Source organism: Carassius carassius, chromosome 13, assembly GCF_963082965.1.
Source record: "Carassius carassius chromosome 13, fCarCar2.1, whole genome shotgun sequence".
NCBI classification, from domain to species: Eukaryota; Metazoa; Chordata; class Actinopteri; order Cypriniformes; family Cyprinidae; genus Carassius; species Carassius carassius.
The window spans coordinates 5,473,867-5,483,090 of NC_081767.1; the positions used below are offsets into that span (position 1 = coordinate 5,473,867).

A 9,224-nucleotide genomic window follows, 5' to 3' on the forward strand; every position below is an offset into this window, starting at 1 on the left:
GGCACAACAGGGAGCCCGCGATCTCCAAACGGCGATTCCCCATTCGCGGGCACGGCCCGAGAGGAGTGTAAGGACGTAAGCCACCTTGGTCTCTTCATTAGCGTAACGCCGGGGCTGCAGAGAAAACACCAGCGAGCATTGGGAGAGAAACGCTTGACAGGCGTTAGGATCGCCATCGTAGACCGGCGGATTGTTGGCATGGGGTTCGGACTCATGTGACATACCGGTGTGAGAAACGGGACCCCGGCTCGTTGCCTCTTGCTGAAGATCGTCCACCCGTGTGAGGAGTTCGGAGACGCGGGCACTGAGAACTTCCACATTCAGCGCGGTGGTGTTGAGCTGAGTGGCATGCTGCCCGATCAACACTCCCTGTTGAGCGAGAGCCGAGCGAAGCGGACCAGATCCCGCTGAATCCATAATGAGGTCAGACTGTTCTGTCAGGAGAAAGCAGGCTGGATTCAGGTGCGGGTAAACTCAAGGCTTTATTCACAAAGCGGAGACAGAGAAGAAAGAGTCACGTTCCACAGGTTTCACTCGCAGTGACAGGATGAACAGCAGATGAGTCACGTTTCACAGGTTTCACTCGCAGTGACAGGATGAACAGCAGATGAGTCACGTTTCACAGGTTTCACTCGCAGTGACAGGATGAACAGCAGATGAGTCACGTTTCACAGGCTTCACTCGCAGTGACAGGACGAACAGCAGAAGCTACTAGGAGCTCTGGGCTTGTAAGAACTAGAGCAGAGAAATGAGCTAAACACACTGGAGCCTGAGGACAAGACACGACAGGGTGAGTACAAAGAGCTGCTAGATGATCGGAGCTATTGGAACGAATAACAACAGTCTGACAATAGACAGAGAAACACAGGGAATAATAAAGGGGAAAAAATTAGAAGGACATAGAGAACAGGTGGCGAGTAATTAAGGTTAACAACGGGGAAACAAGGGAGGCGGGGAAAACACAAACAGGCAGACGCGGTGAGCTGTCAAACCATCCCAACACACACACACCCAAACCAAAAAGACAGGTGATTAGCCCCGAGACCCGACACATATAGCTGTCTTGAGTTAACTCATTTATAGTTATAAACTCTAATAATAATAAAAATAATAATAATCATTATTATTATTATTACATTTTATAGGCTACATTAGAAGACGCTTTTGTTATTTTTGTTATTTAGTATTTTAAAATACTAAAGTGTTAAGATTATCACAAATAAGCAAAATATTTTGATGCATGCCATTCATATTAAATTGTATATTCACCCATACCCGTTAGACGCAGTTAAGACAATTTGATGTATTCCACTTAATACACAATAAAACAATATACAATAAGATTCGTTAACAACGGTCTCCTGGTGTTCTTCTAAAATGAGTGAGCCACAAATCCGTGAGTACATTTTACAAACCCGTGAGAACGGATTGCGAAAGCGTGGGCACGGTTTATGAATTCGTGGGTACAGATTTCAGAAACTGCAGGCACTGTTTACAAATCTGAGAGCGTGGGTTAGAAACTCGTGGGTACGGTTTATTAATCCGTGGGCACGATTTGTTAAACCGAGGGAACAGTTTGAGAATTCGTGAGTACGGTTTAGGGCGCACGGATTGCCAAAACCGTCGTCACGGATTTTTTAAAAATTATTTTTACTTACACAGGTGACTTCCCGGGCTCCGTAATACGGCAAGTTGAGGGGATGTTTGAGCTGTTTTTTTTTTTTTTTAAGTCAGCCCAGACAGCTAAAAATATAGCTACTGCGCAAATCAAATAATCAGTGATGTTGCCCTGCGTGAAAGGGCGAGGCTTATTCCAACGTAAAACGCTGTATTGTATATAGTTTGTATAAAGCTGCCTTTTAATGAAGCTGAAAGTGCGAGTAATAAAATAATATGATGCAAACCAACAGGAATCCTTGCTTTTTCTGCTCTATTATGTCTACATTTTATGTGGGCAGGGCCCCATATTAGTTATTGAAACGGGCCCCCAGATGCTTAAGGCCGCCCCTGGCGCCACACATTGTATTTCTGTTTTTGTTAGACAGTTTAGTTAAGGTGCCAGATGCACTGAAGATTTCGGTTTATTTGCTACATTTTGCTTTGGTTAGATTCGGTTTAGATTAAGGATTGTTTTCTTACATTTTGTTTTTTCCTTTGGCGCCGCTTTCGTTCTTTTCTCATTTTGTTTGTTTGTTTACATATTCACCTTGTACATAGCGCACATTATTATTGTTATTTTACTGGATCTAGTGGCTTTGGCTTTTTGTGAATAAACGTCCAGTATTTTTTCTCTTTCAAAGTTTTGTCTGTCATGTTCTTCCACCTCATTTCATACCCAGCAGTACGTTAAAATGTAAATGTTACGGTACATTCCCTAGACTCCTTAAAGTTCGTAACAGGGTTTAAATGGGAACATTTTTCTGCTCAAGTATAGGCCTATATACGGTTTAAAAGAGGAAAAACTAATGGACACAAAAGTAGCCTACTTTTGGACAGAATACGAGTTCTTTGTTAAATACATAAAATAAAAAAAATATTTTTTTAGCCTATATGAATAATGGATTCGAAACCTCAAAGAAAAGCCATGCCACTATCAAAAGAAACCTCGAAACATAAAGGAGGTAGACATTCCCAGAAACGCATTATTTTAGTCGCAACAATCGGTTAATGGAAACGCTGTCCTTTCGCAATAGTTTTTTAATCAATATTTACAAAACATTAATTTCCCAAGAATCTGAACGCATTAGCGGTTACGTGTCAGTTAAACTTTTCATCTCCAATCCTGTTTGTATTTTTGATAAGTGACGCTGTTGTGTTTGTTTGTATCGGCCGCTGTCCATTAGCCTAAGGTTCTGAAATGCAATATTTTTTGAATAGCCTAGTCTATTTTTTTTTACTTTTTAAATGGCGTGCGCCCTTGAGCACCCACGGAGAAAAACATAAATCGGCGCTTATGACTTACACTCATCTAAAGCAGTGTTGACAACAATGAGTGAACTCAGATGCCTGTTTCATGTCTGTTAAATGTGCTCATCTACAATACTTATCAAAGACTATCCTGCCAGATGATAGACATTTAGTAATAGTCTTCAAGATGTATATATGGTTTATGTAAATCCACTTTTGAGTCGTGTACTTAATGGAGCTCCCCTGTTAGTTATTCATTATAAAACGTGTTTTTACAGCACAATCACAAATATGCTATATTATGTAAGTAACAAACAGGGTTTAGATTAAGCCAGGATCAGGCCATGGCTCAATTAGTCTTGCCTGTGAAACCGGAGAATAGCGTCTTTACACCTTTTGCTTATATGTTGCTGACTTTACACCTCAGATTTAATAGATTATTAACTCCAAATCAATACCACTGTATGAAAATAACTTGTACTATTAAATTTAAATAATTATTTCGTGAACAAAAAATATTCTCACCATTGTAACACACAGCAAGCCGTCATATTCGTCTTCTTCCCAGTTTAACGGCGGTTGGCATCCAGCTTATTGGCGCAATACCGCCCTCTTCTGTTCCGGAGTGTGGATCAGATAATAAAACTAAACGTACACATCTCTCACATTGTTCCCTAACATTAATATCTACATACACTAGCGTACTCTTCAAATACAGTTTCTCCAAACGTGTTTATTACTTTAGGTAGTATTTATCAAGATAATCCATGTCCAAGAGTCAATTTCCTCGGATGAGATGATTTTTATTTGTTCCTTATTTAACACAATGCTATAAACACACACTGACCTCATCGAGCTTTTATTTTGGCACTTCCGGCATTTTGAATTTGCATATTAGCTAAATATTTAGTTTCAACCGAAACATTTAGATTCAACATTTAGATTTAGATTTAGATTTAACATTTAGATTGAACATTTATATTTATATTTATATTTAACATTTAGATTTAACATTTAGATTTATATTTATATTTAACATTTAGATTTAACATTTAGATTTAAATTTAACATTTAGATTTAAATTTAACATTTAGATTTTATATTTATATTTAACATTTAGATTTAACATTTAGATTTAGATTTAACATTTAGATTTAGATTTAGCATTTAGATTTAACATTTAACATTTAGGTGTAACATTTAATATTTATATTTAACTATTTAAAATATCTCCGAGTTGATAAATATTGCTGTAAATGTGCTAAAAAGTGACCGTCAAAAATTCATACCAGTTTTTTAAACATTGTTTGAAGCTAAATGTGACAAAATGTTGCTGTTATTTTCAGCATGAGCAGCTTTACAAACGGCACCCGATATGGTTGTTGCTGAAGACTCGCTGATAAACTCAATGAAAAAACACTTAATAATCACAATAAACGCGCATGTTTTTGAATGAAGAGCCTGTCAGGAGATGAAGTGTGCACGCGCTGCACGTGTGCTTAATACCGCCAAAGATTATGTATTTATTTGTTGGCTAAAATTTAAAATGAACTCCCTGTCTGACTTGTTTTGTAAAAAAAAAATAAAAATTCGTGGAAATGCAAAAAAATTGCATACCTTTTATCCCCTTTAGTTAGAAGGAGAACATGGCAGTTAAGAAAAAAAATTCTTAAGAATGCTTGGTGAATCAGGCCCCAGCGGCGTCAAAAAAAAGGCCGCGCGGGTTATTGTGACGTCACAGAAAGAATTCGATTTCGTAGAACTTATAAGGCCATGAAATCATTTTGTGGGTTTAGTAGCAGCGGTGAGTGAAACTGAGCAGTTATTTTCAGCGATTGTTATCGATTTTGACAACAATGTTTCAGCGACCTTGTCGAGTTCATCCGTTGACGGAGAGTCAGGTGTGTGATCTCAACACCCCCCCCAAACCCCAGCAGCAGCACAGAGGAACAACATCCTCACGAGAGCACTGCTGATGCTGCTGAGGGAAACGACCAGGAGAGGAAGGTGATGGAGAAAGGGAAGAAGAAAAAGAAGTGGTGGAGGTTGTCTTCTTTGTTTGGAGCTGTGAAGAAACATCTGAAGCGCAGCTCGAACCCAGTTCAGGGTGAAGTAGAGCTGCAGCAAGAGCAAGAGCAGAGTGAGGGAGTGAAGAACCAGAACCATTGTAAAGACAGATGCAGTGATGGTAAATCAATGATCAGCTCATAAGAATATGTTGCACAGTTTACTGAAGCTCTGTACGTTGCATCAAAAAGTCATCATTTATTCCTGGACTACATTTGTAGTAAATTAATCTAGAGGATAGATAATAATAGCTTTTTTATTTAGTCTTCAATACCCTTTTCCTATCTTTTTAATGTTTCCTCAATATAGAGAAGTCAAATCAGGGGAATCTTAAATAAAAACATTCACATAAGCACAATAATAAATAAAGAAACTTGTAGACTGATCAAGGGCAAGATCCAGGATATGTTTTAAAATAATTCTATGAGATTATATATGAAATAAAATTGAATAATACAAATATTTGAACTTATAGGTTAACTGCAGTTGTTTCATCTTTTAACAGACTACACTGTCAGACACAACCTCGTGAGTGATCAGCTGTGTGAAGGTGGATTTGATGCTGAGGCGACACATTTGAAGGATGACCCTGAAGTAAGTAAAAGATGAATGAAAACTTGCCTAGCTAGCAAATACATTTAGTCCTGTCTTATCTTCATCATTTGGTTATATAATTATATTGTTAGCAAGGCCTCTCAGTGTATCTTTTTGTCCAGGTTGGGTTTAAATTAAATCAAACTTTACAAAATGTAGCATAGATTTTATGACAGGAATGATGAGGTCTCTACACATGAGGTAAGTTGTTCATTTTCTTGATCAGGTGTCTGTGAAACATCTTAACAAGACTGATGAAGACGTGGAAGGTTTATACACTGTTAGTAGGATGCACTTCTCCTCTGTTTTAAAACAAACAAACAAACAGTAATTTATTTCAGTAGAGTAACTAAATCCTCATTTGGAAAACAACTTTCACCTTACCATTGTAAAAACTGTCTCTCTTAAAGTTTGGATCTCCACACCGTCTTCCAGAGGAGAAGGATCTCATAATCCTGGCAAATAGAGGCCCAGAAAGTCACGGATGTGATCTCAGCACACCCCCAAAACCCAGCAGCAGCACAGAGGAACAACATCCTCACGAGAGCACTGCTGATGCTGCTGTGGGAAACGACCAGGAGAGGAAGGTGATGGAGAAAGTGAAGAAGAAAAAGAAGTGGTGGAGGGTGGCCTCTTTGTTTGGAGCTGTGAAGAAACATCTGAAGCGCAGCTTGAACCCAGTTCAGGGTGAAGAAGAGCTGCAGCAAGAGCAAGAGCAGAGTGAGGGAGTGAAGAACCAGAAAGAACAGAAAGCCAGATACAGTGATGGTAAATATCATGACCATGACCAGTCATCATTCATACCTACACATCCATTACTAGGACATTCATTAATCACTCAGTTGAATCATTCTAGTTTTAAATTAAGATAATAATAGCTTTTAAGCATCTTGTTTGGTCTCTAATTGGTCTAATTTGGTCTAATTTTTAAGGTTTCCTCAATGAAGAATTGATAAAATGTGTTAAATTGGAAATTTTATATAAATCAACTTCAAAATGGATTAAGGTCATGATCAGATCTTTCATCCAGGAAATGTAAAAAAAAATAGTTTTTGTTATTTTATATGCACATAGTTTAGGGGTGACAAATAATAACATGAACATATTCAGTGTCTACTGATGAAAATATTATCACTAAATCTGTAATTTAAGATTGTATATAAAATCAAATGGAATAATAACTATAACAAATGTTTAAAACTGCAGTTGTTTTATCTTGTAACAGACTTCATTTCCAGCCACTACCAGCTGGGTGATCTGCTGGGTGAAGGTGGATTTGGTTCTGTGTATGAGGCGAGACGTTTGGAGGATGTCCTTAAAGTAAGTGAAAACTTGATGAAAACTTATCTAGCGAAGTGATTTTGCCCCGTCTCATCTTTATACTTCTGTGATGTCATGCTATTGTTTGCAAGGCCTCTCAGTGTATCTTTTTGTCCTGGTTGGACTTAAATTCAATTCAACTTTACAAAACTTGTCTGTTTAGATTTAATGGTGGCCTCTTCACAAGTTAATTGTTTGTTTTCTTGATCAGGTGGCGGTCAAATATGTTAATAAGACCAAAAACTACAGGGAAAGTTTATACATTGTAAGTAAGATGCACTCTCTCTCTGTTCTCCTCTCACTAACTAGTAGGAAAACTGGATTAAGTGGATTTATTTGGAAAATAACTTCTATCTTACCAACGTCTTTCTTTTAGCCTGGATATCAGCAACTTGTTCCACTGGAGATCGCCCTCACAATCCTGGCAAATAAAGGCCCCAGAGTGCCAGAGATCATCCAGCTGCTGGACTGGAAGGACTACGATGACCATTTCGTCATGATCCTTGAATGTCCCTCTCCTTGCGAGACTTTGGAAGACTTTGTGGGGCGTCAGGGTGGAAGTCTCAACGAGAGCTTAGCACGGCGAGTCATGATGCAGGTGGCTCAGGCTGCGAACGTGTGCTGCCAGCGCCAAGTGTTCCACCGTGACATCAAACTGAACAACCTTCTCATCAACAACCAGACACTTGAAGTCAAACTAATTGACTTTGGGTGTGGGGATATTCTGAGGACAACAGTCTACATGTCATACTCTGGTATCTACTGTATCTAAAAGCTACAACTCTAGTGACGATTATATTTTGAGTTGACCAGGCATGAGTCACCAAAACAACAAGAAGCACCCGATATATATACAGTAGAATTACGACACTGTTACAGTCATGGATCTCGTCACTGTTGTGAACCTGTTGCGCATCTAACAAAATCTTTTGCTTCCAGGCACAGCAACATACTCCCCTCCTGAGTTTCACATAAAGGGAAAGTACCACGGCAAGCCTGCGACGGTTTGGTCACTGGGGGTTCTGTTATTTAAAATAGTGGCTGGATATTATCCAAGTTTCTTAGATCTGCACATCCTCAAACTGAACCTCTGGTCCAAAACTGGTCTGTCAAACGATAAGAGTTCAGTTATCATTTTAAATACAAAACAGGGACAAGTGGCTTTCTGAAAGATGGCGTTAGAAAATGCATGAAGTTTTCTTAATTTCTAATGCCTGAACTCAGATCATACAGCTAATATGATCATTAAATTAAAGCAGGTGTTAAGTTTAAGGTAATATTCAGACGTCCCTCTCATCTTTCTGCACAGAATGCTGCAGATTGCTCCGCGTTCTCCTGCAAATAAAGCCAAAGAACCGAATTCAACTGGAGTAAAATCCTTTCCCACAAGTGGTTTACGGTACTAAACCTAAGATCACCTTAAAATAATTTGACATATTTAAAATTTTTCTTTTCAAATTTCAATTTTCAAATCAAGTTTTCTCGCTTTTTCTTTTATTGTTAGATTTAATAAGTTGTAGGTTTTACCTTATAAAATGTCATTCGTAGTGTATTTACAAATGTAATAATACTGTATTTATTTCTGTTTTGTTTCAGGTCACCACATAAGACCACCTCAGAAGTTGTTGTATCTTCAGCTCTCCAATGGTTCCTGCAATAGTTGCACCAGTATCAGAGGCCCAGTCTACGACCATGTCTATCCTGTGCAGTTCAAAATATCCCAGAAAAGCTGTTTTAAACTAGAATATATATTAAGTTAAAGTGTTATTGTCACATTAACGCTTTAATTGATTAACGGCAACAATTATTTTATCACACGTTAATAGTTTTTGTTATTATGAAAGTCCATTGCTCACTGGCTCTGAATACACATACAGTCAAAGCATGGGTCACAGGAGGAGTGGGATGTTGATGTTGATGTTGAAGACAAAAGCCTCGCAGCTCGTACACATGTGACGGAAAACCTCTCCAAACTATCCCCCAGAAAAGAGAGAGTGAGAGAGAGATGGAGGAGGCTGGTGATGTCTCTTCACAGAGATTGTCACTTCACAAAAGCATCTACATGACACTCAGGCTAAATCAGGAGTTAATGGACTCTTTTCTCAGGCCTTTACAACATGATGGGGTGTATGAGATTTTGGAATCAAAACTATTCAAGAACATGTCCAGATCATTTTTCATACAAATGCTCCTGTTCCATTCAATATATGTCTATTTACAAACATTTGAAGTATAAATACTCATATATTCATACTTGTATAAAGAGTACTGAAAATGGTGTAGAAACTTTTTTCAGTCTAAAATTGCTAGTAAATTACACAAATAATTACAAAGAA

The 9,224-nt window shown here is 38.2% G+C and overlaps 1 pseudogene; it reads left to right on the forward strand.

Moving 5' to 3' along the window:
* The first annotated feature begins 6,963 nt into the window (after window positions 1-6,963).
* LOC132155501 (serine/threonine-protein kinase pim-3-like) lies at window positions 6,964-8,795 on the forward strand (annotated as a pseudogene).
* The last annotated feature ends 429 nt before the right edge of the window (window positions 8,796-9,224 follow it).